This window comes from Tenrec ecaudatus, chromosome 5 (genome assembly GCF_050624435.1).
Source record: "Tenrec ecaudatus isolate mTenEca1 chromosome 5, mTenEca1.hap1, whole genome shotgun sequence".
NCBI classification, from domain to species: Eukaryota; Metazoa; Chordata; class Mammalia; order Afrosoricida; family Tenrecidae; genus Tenrec; species Tenrec ecaudatus.
The window spans coordinates 181,698,392-181,713,194 of record NC_134534.1 but is presented as its reverse complement, the minus strand read 5'-3'; positions in this window follow the sequence as shown (position 1 = coordinate 181,713,194).

Here is a 14,803-nt window from a genome sequence, read left to right as displayed (position 1 = left end):
GGACTGGGGAAGCCACAGGCCGGTGCATGGACACGTCTTAACTTGGGGGAAGGGAGACCACATTGGACAAGGGGGGAGCGGCAGATGAGTGGCTGAGGGTAAAACTGATCATCTGCTCTGTAAACCTACTTCACAGGACAAAGTTACAGAGCACGTAGGCCAACGATGGTTAAGGTAAGTAAGCCTGCTAGTGGCAACAGTCTTTATGAAACAAATGTGAGGGGGAAACATTTTCACTTCCAGATAGCCACAAGGTGGCAGCACTATTCTGTTTTTTAAAATTCAGCACTGCACTATTGTTGATGTCACTGTTCTGTGTCCCCCTCACCCCCATTCTTTTTTATTTTCATATTATAACTGTTCAGCGAGACTTGGTTAAAACCTTCCTCAAATATATGGATTCATGGACTATCAAATCAGGGTCAATATATGGCCTAAAGTCCTTGGGTGGAATCAGACCCGTAGTGGGCATTGCTGGCACCAGGCCTTTGTTGTGGAATGGGGGATTGATGGACAGATGGAATGCTGCAATCGTTGTGCTCAGTGTTAGCTGACAGAAGACATCTCAAACTGAAAGTCACAGGCGGCTTCTTCTGAGGCGTCTTGCTTATAAACTCATCAGGTGTGCGTGTGAGAGGGAAGAGGGAGGGAGCTACGTGACTACATCTATTGATAAACCAGCTGTCAGAAGCAATAAATACTATAAAACTCGATTCACGTGCTTCAGGATCTTGCGTTCACTGCGCACAATTTCTGATGCAGCTCTCCTTGGGGCCGGCCAATAGCAGCCAAGCCGAGCAGACTGCACCGGAGTGCCCTTCTGCTCGTTTTCTTTAATGACCCGACAAGTGGAATTCGGACTTCTGAAAATTCCTACAAAATAGAGTTTGGCGAAACATCTCATAATGACATTTTCTGTGATGTGGCTCGTAAAGCATCTTGAAGCGGTGCAAGCCCTCTGTCAGTTTCATAGCTCGAGGCTCTAACCCCGGTGAGTTTGGGACCGGGCCTGGAAATGATGAGATGGCATCCGATGAAAGCGGTCTATCACAGGGGTTTTCTGTCGGCCTGTGTAAGTGCTAGACCATCTGCTCCCAAGAACTGGAGGCAAATGCAGAATTCTTTTTCTACGCAGCGTGAAAAAGCCCCCAGGGAGCCCAGGTCGTGAGTGCAGTTGGATTCTGGGCTCAAACAGGGTCTTTGGAGTGGGAAACCCCCCTACACACACACACACATACACACACCCCACTTCATTAAACCCCCCTACACACACACACACACACACCCCACTTCATTAAACCCCCCCTACACACACACACACACACTTCATTAAAGCCCCCTACACATATACCACACACACACACCCCCACTTCATTTCTCCTCTGCCTCTCACGGTGTTGGTTTCATAGTCCGTGGAACTTCTGAGGGTTTTTGCCTCTCAGGAAGATGACTACAGCGGTTCTAGTCTCAGAGTCAAGCCTGAGGGGCAACAGGGGTAAGAATTCCATCTGTCCACCTGTGGACTGAGCTCAGCAGCCCGGTCATGCAATGTGTGAACTGTCATGGGCCAGAACGAGTCAGTCCACTCTTAAGCAGGAATAGGGCCCACCCAGAGCCTGTGCACCCACCCTGAGGGAGCGGTAACCTTCAAGATTAGGAGAGGGGCTGCTATGGGGAGAAGGGAGCTCGGCGCTATGAAAGGATCTTACTGTAGAAACACTTATGGCCCCGAGGTTAAGAAAGAGTATTGGTACCAGAGACAGTCTTGCTTCTCAAACAAAAACAACAACAAAAACCTTTTTCAGGATGAGATTTTTAAAACTCTGGGAAACCCAAACCTATACACGTGACGGGGTGGTCTACAGTAGAGCCCCAGTTCTCGGCTGCATCCGGACTCGACATCACTGGATTTCAACACGAAATGTCGAGAAAATTTTGCATCGGAGCTCGAACAAAACAATTGAATCCGACCGGACGCACGTGATTTTTATAAACAAAAGCAGTTCGTGTTTCGCTCACTCGGCGTTAATTGGTGGTGTTAGTACGCGTTGTTTAAACCTTTTGCAGCTGTGTTCCAAGCATTTTGCTATAATTTTCTTAACTTTTGTGGCTTTTGTATTATTTTTAAATAAAAAATACGGGTCCTAAGAAAAGTTTTTTTTAAGAATCATCATGATAAGGAACTGGTTAACAGTGTTAGTGGTATTGTTGATAATTTAATAAACTCTGTTAGAAAACAACGAAGGAAACGCCAACAGCAGACCACATTAGCTAGAGGTTGGTTTTTTTAAAGAGAAAGTCAGCCAGGTTGTAGTGAAAACAGGCAAAGAAAGGAAAAATCTCCTGCAAAGCAGCTACCAAACAACGACTCTGTCTCCATCCCTCCTCTCCACATCCCTGTCCACAGATCCAGATCCTCCTCAGTCTCAAGGTACAGGCCACACTGTAGCTGTTAAAACCTTTTTTAATGTTATGTTTCTTATTTAAATTAGTATATGATTGAACTTATTTACTAAGAAATTCCTGTGTAATGTTTTGTATAAAAAGGCAAGGTTAGGGTAAAAACGTGGTGATCGAGCATGGATTAATCTGTTTTCAGTTATTTCTTAGGGGGGAAATTAATTTGGAACTTGACTACATCGCATCTCGATGCTCCTTCTAAAACGGATTAGCATAAAGGCCTGGGGTTCTGTGTTGAATTCTGGAAAACACTGCTCAAAGGATGTGGTCCGAGTTGGCTTGGGAATATCTTCCTCATCTTGTACAAATATGGTCCTCCAGGTCCCTGGAACTTCTCCCGTATCCCTGAACGTTCTAGAATGATTTACTCCCTGCTGACAAGCCTCACCTTTGCAGAAGCCCGTTATGTGTTTGCTATATTTAAGTGCTTGGGATTTCTTACAACTCTCAATGCATGGACGCAAATATTGATAAATAGGATTGGTTACTGTACACCCCTCTGTTACTGACTTAGTACTTGGCTCACAATTCAGTCATCTTGGTGACAGACGCTTCTCATAAATGTTGATAAAAATGAATGGATGTATGGTTAGGATTTGAAATTTAAGGCAGATGGTACCTGCAATCTGTGCTTTTTGGAACTTGTAAATGTTTGTGTATTCTCACAGAGAATCCCTATCCTGCTGCTCTAATTATAACTCTTAAAATATTGTAGCAGTTTGGTGGCCTCGAAGCGTTAAACAGACAACTACCATATGGTTGAGCAATCCCAAATCAAGGGGCATACCTGTAGGCCCGATTGACTTGAGAAATCCAATGACATGCATATATCAATAAGAAGAGTTTTATATCAAAAAGTAATTTTAATGTATCAAGAAAGTTCCCCAGCCGCCTGATTCAGGTTGATAAGTCTGATACTAGTCCATAAGGCCCTCCTCAGACTCACACAGACACATGCAGTGATGCAGAATGCAGGAGGATCACAGGCTGGTGGGTACAGTCATGTGAATTCACAGCTGGTGGAAACAGGGCAGGGCTCTGGCAGCAATCAGGGCAGCCACCAAGCAGGAAGATAAAAGGGGAGAGCCTCCGAGGGTCCCCCAGGGTCTCCACTTATAAGAACACAACATCAGGCTGTGACCTGATTGGCTGGTTAGACTCCACCCCTAGTCAGAAGTTTCTAGTTGACATAAAATCATCTGACTACCACACTAACCAAAAGAACGGAGGCAGAAGCTTGTACAGTGAAACTGTTCACTAGAGCTAAATGGTGGAAATGACCTAAATGTCCATCAGTGCAGACTCGTGTGACCCACTAGGTAGGAGTAGAACTGCACCTGTGGGTTTCTGAAACTGGAACTCTCTACGGGAATAGAGAGCCTCATGTTTCTCCCAAAGATCAGCTGGTGGTTTCGAACTGCTGACCTTTCAGTTAGCGGTATAACTCGGAACCACTACACCACCAGGGCTCCTCTTGGTATAGGCATTCAAAGGAGTAATTTTAAAAAGTAGCCATCAAGTCAACTCTGAATCATGGAGGCCCCTGGAGTCACTCTGCCACAGTGGCTGGTTTTTCCAAAGTGGATCTAAAGGTTTTCCTTCCAAGACACCTCTGGTTGTATTTGAACCTCCAACTTTTCTGTTAGCCACTAAGCAACATCCCAGGGAGTAAGACAAATGGGATACCATTCAACCATAAAGAGAAATATAGTCGTGATATCTGCTACAGCCTGGGTGAGCCTTAAAGCATTGTGCTGAGGGAAATAAGTAACATACGGACCCATGGTGGATGACCCCACTTAAATGTATAGAGACCAAATGACACGAGTTTATTACCGTATATACTCGTGCATAAGCCCACCCGAACATCAGCCGAGGCACCTAATTTTACCACAAAAACTGCATTAAAGACGTGCTGAAACCCTCGGCTTGTACACGAGTACATTCAGTAACTTTTGCGTGCTAAGGGCGGGAGGAAGGCAGGCTCCGTTCAAGTCTTGAACCAAATTAATCCGTGGAGCCACCTTGGAGCTAAACAACAGAATGGTTCAAAAAGGATGTCTTGCTAAGTGTTGTGCTCCTTCTAACAGTCACCTGTACGCAGCCATCCCAGCTGCCCGTAGAACGAAGATGAGACTGGAAGGGAGGGAGGGCAGATTAATGGGAATAGAACCGCCCAAACAGAAGTCACGGGAATGCCGGTCAGTGTGAGGAAGGCAAGCACGTTCCTGAACAACGGGATTGTGCAAAGTGCCCTGTGATTCTCGGAGACGGCCGCTTCCTAGAGTCTGGCCAGTGGGGCAAGTACTCTGATGACCTCAGGGAAAGGAAGATTGTTTTCTTTTCCCATGGGAGAGAAGAATATTATTTAATAGGTAAATATTTCCCTTGTCTCTGAATGCTCTTTAAAAATTTTTTTAATAAATCATTTTATTGGGGGCTCTTACAGCTCTTACAACAATCCATACATCAATTGTATCAAGCACCTTTGTACATATGTTGCCATCATCATCTCCACAACATTTTCTTTCTACTTGAGCCCTTGGTATCAGCCAAGAATACTGTTTTCAAGTCCGCCCGCAAATGTAAGTTGTTGTTGCGCCGTCTTTTCTGTGTCTGGTGCCCGCTAGCCCTTCTCCCCTCTACGTTCTCAGTTGTATTGGAAATGTCTCCCTTGTGCACGTTCCACCATTGTGTTTTCGATTCAGATAACTTGTGTTCTAGATTTCACAAGTTCACAAAAGAAGAGAGATTTTGCTCCAGGTGGGAAGAGGACTAGAATCTCACTTCTTTTTGACTTAGATGACATTGACTTAGATGGCATTGACTTAGATGGCATTGACTTAGATGGCATTGACTTAGATGACATTGACTTAGATGACATTGACTTAGATGACATTGACTTAAGATGTTTGGGATCATGTAATGGGATCCGTATGTTTTGCAAGTGGCAAGGACATGAATTTTGACCAGTCCTTAGTGGGCATCATGTTAATGGACGTCATAGGCAGATCCCTTAATGAGATGGACTGACCCGGTGACTTGCAACAGTGGACTCAAACACAGCAGCAAATACGAGGGTGGCTGGGGGCCAGGCAGGGCTTTGTTACGCTGCACATGGGCTTGCTGTGAGTGGAACCAACCCAAGGGCAGCGAGCAGACGAAAACACAGGGCAGGATGATAGGGCTTGAATGATCTGTACTTTAGGGTGGGTTGACTCGAGAAACCAATCCAGATACTCGTATATGTGTGAGAGCGCTTTCTGTCGAAGAATAATTGGATAGCAAGAAAACAATCCGGCCCAGTCCAGATCAAGTCCCTAAGTCCGATAGGAATCCTTAAAGCCCTCTTCAGACTCACGCAGCTATATGCAGGAAGATCAAAGGCCTGTGGGTGCAGAGTCTAGTGGATCTAGTGGCAGTTCTCAGGGTCTCTGTGTGCCTTGTCAGCATGGAAGTGAAGGCTGAGAGAGAGGGAGGCCAGCCTCCAGAGCCATTTATCTCGGTAGCCCTCCACTCAAGCTGTGACAGGCTAAACTCCACCCCTTCCCTCTTAATCCCCTCACGTTGACACGAGATTATGTAACTACCAAAAATCCGTAATAGCTTTTTTTGTTGTAAATCCTAACCTTTAGACTGGTTGGTATAATCCCATTTGGGAGTGGATTGTCTGTTACATTAACGAGGCAGGATTAATGTAGGCTGTATTTTGAGTTAATCTTTTCAGAGATATCAAAGAGGTTTCAAGAAATGAGCAAAACAGAGGTGGAGGAAAAGATCCTGAGCTACATGAGGAGGATCCGTCAGGAGCTGAAGCTCAAAGAGACAAGGACCGTCCTCCAGAGGCTACAGAGAGCTAGCACCCTGAAGTTGGACTTCTACCCTATGAGACAGTCCATTTCTGTTTGCTAAAGCCATTGTGGTATTTCTGTCACAGCAGCATGAGATTGACTAGACATTGACTAAAGTACAGCTGTCCTTACGGAGGTGCCGCTGAGAAACAGATGAAGACGGTATGTGAGCTACAGTGTTCCTTCTCTCGGCAAGGGTCTCTTCCTTCATATCCGTGAGTGTGTGGAGGAGGTGCTTGCTTGCTCGATACAGGCAGGGTTAAAAATGTGCTTCTGTTTCACAATAACCGACAGATGTGTAAAATAAAAGATCAGTGCAGTTTCTTACTGTCTTCGCGAATTGAAAACACAAAGTGAGAACCAGGCTCAGTGACCGCATCTCCTAGAGTCTAAAGAAGAGACATTCACAGGTGGACTCGTCTTTGGTGAAGGAAATGCAAAGACGCAGCGAGTACTGGGGCTTTCCCCAGCCCTCCCCGTGCCTCTCCACTTCTGCATCGAAGCAAGTGAGGTGAGCTCCACGAGAACTACTTACACAGAACCGAAGGCCCCCCAAAAGGTACATAATGAAATCTCATTCCCCAACTGGAAGCGCACCAAGAGGTGGCCACTGCCGCTCTGTGCGTGTGTGTGTGCGCGTGTGCGTGTGTGTGTGTGTGTGTTCCGAGGGCGAGGTGGTGGCCTGCTAACCAGCAGAGGCGCGTGCCCGATGATGGACACGTTGTCCAGGTGAGATTGCCGCAGGAACACCCGCTCGCACGGCACAAAGAAGGGCTGCAAGAACCGCGTCATCGCGGAGACTGGAGCACAGCGCGAGGCTGGAGTGACCAGAAAGGCCCTTCTCCGGAGGGCAGAGAAGAAGGACTGCATCAGAAGGGGTTGTGGGCATCGAAGCAGAAAGGGGCTTTGAAAGCACAGCTCGAGAGGGTTGGCCTCAGGGACCCCAAGGGACCCTACCCCGGGAGCCAAAGGAGAAAGCTGAGGGGACAGCAGCAGGTGTCCGGCAGCAGCGTGAGCCACCTGTGGCCCTGCCTCTCCCCTGCGCCCTGCTCCTTTCCTCGCGGCCCCAGGAAGCCGAGGCAGCGCCATCTCCACAGTTTCAAGGCCTCGCTTTTCAGAAGGAGCTCTGTCCGCTTTTGAGTGGAAAGGGTCAGCTTGATGGTCTTGGAGAGCAGGCTGCCGTCGTGGGAGCTCTGTTACTGAGGCGGCTCCTCGTTTCTTCCAATTAAAGAGCAAAACCAGGTCCCGTTGAGCAGGTCCCGGTTTGCGGCCATGGCACATGCGTCAGGGTAGAACTGGGTTCCAGGCCTGATTTCCTAGGGTTTTCTTCCAGGAGCTCTGGGTGGACTTGAACTGCCCACCTTTTGCTGAGCATATTCATTACCTGCACTATCCAGGGCCTGTCTGCGATAGAAGAACTTGCATTTAAAAAGCTCTGTCCATTGACCTCCACATTTAAAGACTTAAAGATTTTATAGTCATCTTTAATAACTGTGCCTTAGGGAGAGGCTTACCCTCAAGATGAATATCACATGCACACGCCAAGGTCTTGACCCTTCACCACAAATAAGCACAGGACTGTCATTCCCTTTGGAGTTTGTCATTTTGCCCTTGAGACTTGCTATCCTATCCCAAAGGTGCGTTTGTTTTTGATTGGTAGAAAATGAAATGGGATCACTGGGGCAGTAGATAAAATGATTTCTGCTCTTACCTATGGATGAGGGCCAAAGCTGTGATGGGGGAAGAGGTGATCGAAAGGGAGCTAAGTCCACTTGACCAGCCTTGCTTTGCAGGTCTACCTGTGCTCCTGTTGAAAACACAGCGACCACCTCTGCTCTTCCCAACAGGTAACCCACTGCCATCAAGTGGATTCCGACTTTAGGGGCCCTGCGTGGGGTTTCTGAAGCTGTAAATCTTCAAGACAGCACAGAGCTTGATCATTCTCCCAAGGACCAGCTGGGGGCGTTGCACTTCAACCTTGAGGTTAGCAGCCCAAGGCTTACCTGACAGCGCCCCCAGCGCCCTAAGTGATGCAGCTCTGGGAAATCTATTTGTAAGAATATGCACCCAGTTGTCCACAGCATAGGTAAAGCCTGTATAAAGGTGGTAAAGTACTGTAAGCTACAAAGTAGCCTACGTTGATCTTGGGTTTTACACACCATCTGGTGCTGCCAGGGATCAGTAATTGAGAGATTCTTGCAGCCAGTATTGATTGTTGCTGTGTTCTCGGGTGCTGTCAAAGCGGTTCCTCTACGCAGCACACATTGAACCGGTGCCAGGCCCTGTGCCATCCTCATAACTGTTCTTCCTGGGGCCATGGCAGCCACAGGGCCACTCCACCTTGTCGAGAGTCTTCCTCTGCCACTGCCCTTCTCCTTTACCAAGCTTGCTGTCCTTCAGGCAGTGGCCTCTCCTGGCGACGTGGCCGAAGTACATGAGACGAAGTCTCCCCCCATCCTCGCTTGAAGGGGCATTCTGAAGGTTCTTCTTCCAAGACAGATAGGGCTGTTAGTTCTTTTGGGGGTCAGCGGTAGTTTCGATGTGCTTCGCCAGCACCATCATTTAAATGCATCGGCTTTTCTTCGGTCTTCCTTATTCAATGTCCAGCTTTCACATGTATGTGAGGCAATGGAGAACACCATGGTTTGAGTCAGGCTCACCTTAGTCTTCAAAGTAACATCCTTGCTTTTCAACCCTTTAAAGAGGTCTTTGTGAAGCCCACTTAACCAGGGCAGTGCATCGCTTGGTCCCTGGCCTGCTGCTTCCAAGAGCATTGATTGTGGGTCCAAGGGAAATGAAATCTTTGACAACTTCACTTGATTAGGAACTCTTCCAACACTCTCCCTGTCGTTCTGACAGCGCCAGAGAGTATGCAGCCAGGAGAACACAACCTGTGCCGAGTGGAGCTTTTCCCCAGGAGAGCAATCTGTGGAAAAGGCTTGGCCGCAGAGTGATGCACTCAGAGTCAGAAATAGGAAGCGTTTTCGTCGGGCGTGGATAGAACATCTAGTTTACACATTGCTGAAGTTAACCTAAAACTATGCATTTTATCAAATTTCAGCAATTCCAGGCTGTTAGAAAATGGTTTATCTTGAAAAAAAATATTTTGCTGTGTGGAGATGAAATAACCATGAGTTGAGTAGAAAAATCTGGAAATATTATCGGCGAGAGTATTGGAATTGTGTTGTTGTTGCGCTCTGTTGATCCTGACTCATAGCAACCCTATGGGACAGAGTAGACCTGCCTCGGAGTTTCCCAGGTTTCCAGCCTGTACGTCTTTCTCCCAGTGGACTGGCGGGTGGGTGAGAGCTGCCCACTTCGGGGGGTTAGCAATCGCGTGCTGACTCACTCTGTCACCAGGGCTTCTGTACGTATGCATTAGTCACCAGTCAAACAAAATTTATGCACTGCACTAGCTTTTAATCACTTTATTCCTAATAAATGATGGCACCAGGCATCCAGAAGTTATTTCCTTGCAAAATGAAAACAATAAAGAGAAAGCATTAAATAACAGCTATTGTTTGCTTTTAAACATTACCGTACTTTTCCCCTGTTTGGTTTCAGAACTATCGTAGTTTGATTTTAAGTCATATTGCTAACATAGGAAATGAAATCTATTCTTTGGCCGGCAATCTGAAAAATTCATAACAGCTTGTCCTCTCCCTGACTCTTGAACCTAGCAGTAGGAGCGCATCACAGTAATTCCTGGTAGAGTTGATGGAAGACACAGGTGCCTCTGGAGGCAACAGTAGCTGGTGGCCTGTTATTTGTATAATGTTGCAAAGAGTGCTTTCGAGACCTGTTCCGGATGGGGAGGAGGTGGAAGCTGACAAAGAAAGGCCTTGTGCTTATTTGTGTGGGCGTGGATGTGTATGCTTTCAATCATGGCCTGGTGTGGAGAAATTGAGTATTCCAAGAGAAGAGCATCCTGGGAAAGACACTCAGCAAAAAGGGAAATAAAACCTTAAAACATTAATAAATTTGGTACTGTATGATATTGTGATCGTGTGTGTGTGTGTGTGTGTGCGCGCGCGCGCGCCGGGGGTAGGGTGGGGTGGGGGTGTCACATCTATTTTTTAAACTATGGATGAACATTGGGAGAGTCTGGACAATTTTATACCAAATTTCTGTTCCTTCAATAAATGATTCATTAAAGGCTTCAATAGCTTTATCATGACCCGCAGCAGATTCTTGGCTGAAATTTTAGTTGGCTGCAGGTTCTTATTGATGAGCTGTGTGTTTTCTCTATTAACATTTCTTGTATGGTTTCCATGGCAGTTTAACACCTGGAAAGTAACTCTTGTTTTGGACAAAGAAGAGTTATTTCTTATATTATTTCTTTATCTCAGGGTCTTTTAAAATCCTGACCTTGACGATTTGACTTACCATGATACTAAAGAGAGTTATTATTTGAAGAATTTGATAGTCACATGGAGTTACTTAACCCAGAACTTCAAGTATGAGTGTTTTTTCTGTTGGATCTTCTGTCAGAAAACTAAGAATATTGTGATCTTCTTTAGATAGTCCTATTTTGAGTCCGTTAAGAATGCCTGTGACATCAGAAATATCTTCCTAAGACAGAATCACCCATTTTTCCTCGGGATACAATCATGAATTCCACTACATTGTTTTTTTTTTCTTTTGCTATATACTGGCTTTTGTATATTTCATGCTCTGATCCTCTAACTGGTTCTCTGTTTAAGGGACAGATGCTTTATTGGAATTCAGAAATTATGTTCTGTTGGTTGAATTCCAGTATATTGATTCCGTTATTTTTCTCCTCTGTTTATTTTCTTAAAAGATAGATTGTTGTGGTTGTTGTCAGTTCTGACCCATAGTGACCCAAGGCACCACAGAACAAAACACTGGCCGGTCTTGCTCCACTTCTGCAGTGGTCCCTGTGCTCCAGCCCATGGATGTGGTCGTGGTGTCAATCCATCTCGCTGAGGGCCTTCCTCTTGTTCCTGCCCCTCCACTGCTCCAAGCATGATGTCTTTCTTCAGGGCCTGGTCTCTCCTCGTCTTGCCATTCTTGCCTCTAAGGAGCATTCTGGCCTTGCTTCTTCCAAAGCAGATTTGTTGGTCCTTTTGGCAGCCCATGGTACTTTCAATATTCTTCTCCAGCACCACAGTTCAGATGCACTGACTTTTCTTTAGCCTTCCTTATTCAGTGTCCAAGTTTCACATGTATATGAGACGATGGAAAATGCCATGGCTTGGGTCAGGCGCGCCTTAGTCCTCAAAGTAATGTCCTGGCTTCCCATGTTCCAAGTCCAGCCATGAGCAGATTTTTGTAGCTGTTTCTGCTTACTGTGAGCCATTCCCTATCAGCAAATGAAGATGCGAAGGCTCCACTGCCACAGGCTTTACCTGCCCGTCACCATGGTGGACTGCATGCTGGGAAATCAGCTCTGCTCGCTCATAGGTGGAGTGCCCTCAGACGGGAGGGGCCATCCTCCGGGCCTGTCTCTGACGATGTTCGGCTGCCACTCCTGAGGTGTTCAACATCTGATACTATTTCGAAGCTATGCATAGGTGTCCAGCGGCAATTGTGGGGCCCAGTCCTTCTCTGTCATCTGGTCTTAGTGTGGAAGTTCTGTTGAAACCTGTTCACTTTGGATGACCCTGGTGGTGTTGGAAACGACCGTGAAGTAGCTTCGAGCGTCACAGAAGCACACAAGACATCACGTATGACAAACTGACAGACAAGTGGTTTAATGGTTCCTGGATGTGCAAATATAGCCACCCTCAACATGTCGGCAGTACGAAGGACCTGAGGCCTTGGGAGGCGTCTTGATGACTTTTAAGGAGGGGAGAGCCATTTATTATGCAACCCCTCTGGAATATCAGTTCTGCATTGTTTTTCCTCCTTCACAAAAACCCAAGTCCTTAGAACTTTTAAATCTAATAAATTTCTGTTAAAATAGTTAAATGTATGGCTTACAATTCAAAATCAATTTCCTTGTTAATACCCAGAAGTTAATGTTGCTCCAAAGCTGTTTCAGAAAAGGGAATAAAACAATAATCATGATTGAAAATATGTAGGAGTTCTATACTTCCTTTACCTTAATTTACTTTCCAGGTTAATATATGTTAATATACTTATAAGAATAAGCTGTTACTTTCCCCCACTTTGGTCTTATACTATAGTGTCCATGTCCTGCCCTTCTCATGCACACGTGTGCACATGCAGTGTTACACGTACACGTGTGCATATACATGCACTTTTCTATTAGTGACAAGGAGCCACATCACCTCGCCAGCTTTCATGGTCATTGCTGTTTGATATCTCCATACTAGTTGTCCCCTCCTGTCATGCTATCCATTTCCGTATTTCCTTTGTATGCTTTCTTCCTTAGTCACTAGAATATAAGTTTCCCCGGGGCAGAGACTTCTGATTATTCTGTCTGTTGCTTTAAGATCAGTGCCGAGAAGAGTGATTGCCACAATGTTTCTGGTTCTAGAACTGTGTGCAATAAATGAGCAAATTGGACCCTTTTCCCAGTAGGCATACCCAACCAAACAAGTGCTGCCAGATGGATTCTGACTCAGCAAGCCCATATGTTCCAGAGCTGACCTGGTCCGTGGGGATTTTTTTTTTGGCTTTAATATGTCCGATGAGCAAATTTTCTGAGAAGCTGCATTGTATTAAGAGGGACCTGGCATCAGGATTGGAGGAAGGTTCATTAACACCCTGTCATATGCAGACAACATAACTTTGCTTGTTGAAAGTGAAGGAACTCCATATAAATCAGATGAAAATCCTCATAACTAGACCAACAAACAACATCACGATAGAGAAAAACATTGACTTTGTGAAGGGTTTCGTTTTACCTGGATCTACGATCTATGGACATAGACGCAGCAGTCAAGAACCCAAACAGCATACGTCTGCCAAAGACCTTGAAAAGAAAGGACCCTGAGGGCTACGGTATGCCTGCCGCAAGCCCTGGTGTTTTCAATCACCCAGGATGCACATGAAAGCTGGACGGTGGATGAGGGGCTGGAGAAGACGGGATGCATCTGAATGATGGGGTGGGTGAAGAATATTAAACACACCGTGAACTTTCAGGAGAACGCACAAATCTATCTTGGAAGAAGGAGAGTCAGCATGTCCCCTAGAAAGGAGGATGAAGAGACCTTCTTTCGTGTACTTTGGACATGAAGTCAGGAGAGAGCAGCCCGTGGGAAAGGACCTCATGCTTGGTAGAAGTTCACTGAAAAAATAGCAAGACCTGAAATGAGGTGGATTGATGTAGTAGCTGCAGCCATGCGTGCAAATGCAACCCTGATCGTGAGGCTGCACAGTCTTTTTCTGTTGCCCAACAAAAACAATGGACCCAGGATAACAAGCATCTGTCCCTTGTCTGTCAGCCACCTGAAGGTCCTCTTGGGTGGAGGTCTGGGCCCTTGGCCCTTTTAAAGTTTGAACTGCTTGTCTTCTTGTTAAAATTTTAAACTTGGGGTCCAGAGATTAGACTGTTGTCAGAGATGTCATTGTCAAAGTGTCTGACCAGCTAGTAGGTTATCTTTTAGCTCGCTGGGAAAAGTCACTCTGCTATCTTCCAGAAACTTCAGTGTCAGGTTTCTTGCTAGGTCTTTGATCCATTGTAAGTTAGTTGTCTGTATGGTGGAAGGTATTTTTACTTAACAACCTAGTCTTTGGAACCTCACCATGTCAATAAGGGAGGAATGGGTCTATCCATCTCAAAGGGGATTTCAAGTGATAGTTTCATACAAAGTTTTGAAAAGCATATAATAGGCCAGAGAATGCCTTGACTTCCAGTGGGTTTAATGGAATTGTTGAGAATTTGGATTCTAGTCCACTATTTCCTCACTTTCATCATGATCAGAATATTTGATCAGAATAGTTGATAGTGGTAGCTGGACACTGACCAGTTCTTTCTGGTCTCAAGACTCGGTTCATAAAGGTCATGGTTAATGAAGACAGTTCTGTAGATTGGTTCTGGTTTCCTCCTTTCTCTTTCCTCCTGATGAATGAAAGATAATACTTGTATCTTAGATGTCTGCTTGCAAGTTTTAAAACCCAAGACACTACTTACCAAACTAAAATGTAGGATGTAGACTGTATAAATTATACTATTCCAATTGGAACCCAGGTGGCATCATGGTTACTCAATCCTCCAGGTCGGCAGTTCAAAACCACTAGCGCCACCTAGGGAGAAAGCTGGGGCTTTCCACTCCCATAAACAGGCTTGGAAACTCCGGGGCAGTTCTACCTATGAGTCGGCATCTACTCGATGGCCAGTGAGTTGAGTTAATTGTATCAATTGACTGAGTTCTCCCACCATACTCTGAATCTTAAGTCCACAAATCAAGAAGCCTAATTCTAGGAAGTGATTGGTTATGTTTATAAATTATCAGCATCCATAGCTCATGTGTGTGTCTTCTATATTCATGTTGTTGTTATTGTTAGGTGCTGTAGAGCTGCCTCTGACTAAAGTTAGCCTACTTATAGCAGAACAAAACACT